The sequence below is a fragment of the Papilio xuthus genome, unplaced genomic scaffold, assembly GCF_000836235.2.
Source record: "Papilio xuthus unplaced genomic scaffold, Pxut_1.1 DF825928.1, whole genome shotgun sequence".
In the NCBI taxonomy this organism is placed as follows: domain Eukaryota; kingdom Metazoa; phylum Arthropoda; class Insecta; order Lepidoptera; family Papilionidae; genus Papilio; species Papilio xuthus.
In genome coordinates this window covers 1,413,122-1,413,915 of record NW_013532721.1, presented here as the reverse complement: position 1 = coordinate 1,413,915, position 794 = coordinate 1,413,122, and positions in this window count along the sequence as shown.

Below are 794 nucleotides of genomic sequence, written 5' to 3'. Positions count from 1 at the left end.
ATAAAAATATCTCACCGAATTTGTTCATGTGAAAGTTGGTAGCTAAGACTTACACCTTCATAATGCTTTTACTTACATATGAGACCCGCTTCTAGATGAACTTCGAAAGAACTTATTGTTAAATAATTTATAGTAATAAAACATTTCTAGTTACGAACTTAACCCTTTTGACAAACATTAGACCTTTAAGGTTAAGATTTTAAAAAGTCTGATAGACAGTTAATTATTTGTTTTAAAAAATGGTTGTATCAATTTTCAAGTAATACTGCTAAGATTTTTCCCTTGTAAAGAACCGTCGCTGGTGACTCCGTTCGGACGGAATTTAAAAAAAATGGTAGCGTATATGTTCTTCAAGACTACGTACTTCATCTATGGCAAATTTCAGTGAGATCCATTAAGCTGTTCGGAGATACGTTCTCACAAACATCCATCCATCCATCTTTCTAAACATTCGTATTTTTTAAATTAGTAAGAAGTAAGATTAAGAAATATTACATACTATAACGTTACAGACTAGTCGTAGTTAACGAGGTTCGGGATGAGAATGAAAGCCTGGAAATGAGATGGCATTACGTGAACTACCACGTTTGCGTCGCGGCTGTCGCCATTTCAACAAACACGACCCTAATAATACGATAATAATACACGTATTTATCTCATAAATTCCATAGAGGCTTGGCCCGAATACAAACTTTTTATAATAAAATGTTAACCTAACCATTTTTATTTATGATAAAATTTTAACGTAGTGTTCGCCGACTGATGAAAGCTTCTAGTAAATAATGTTGTAAAAT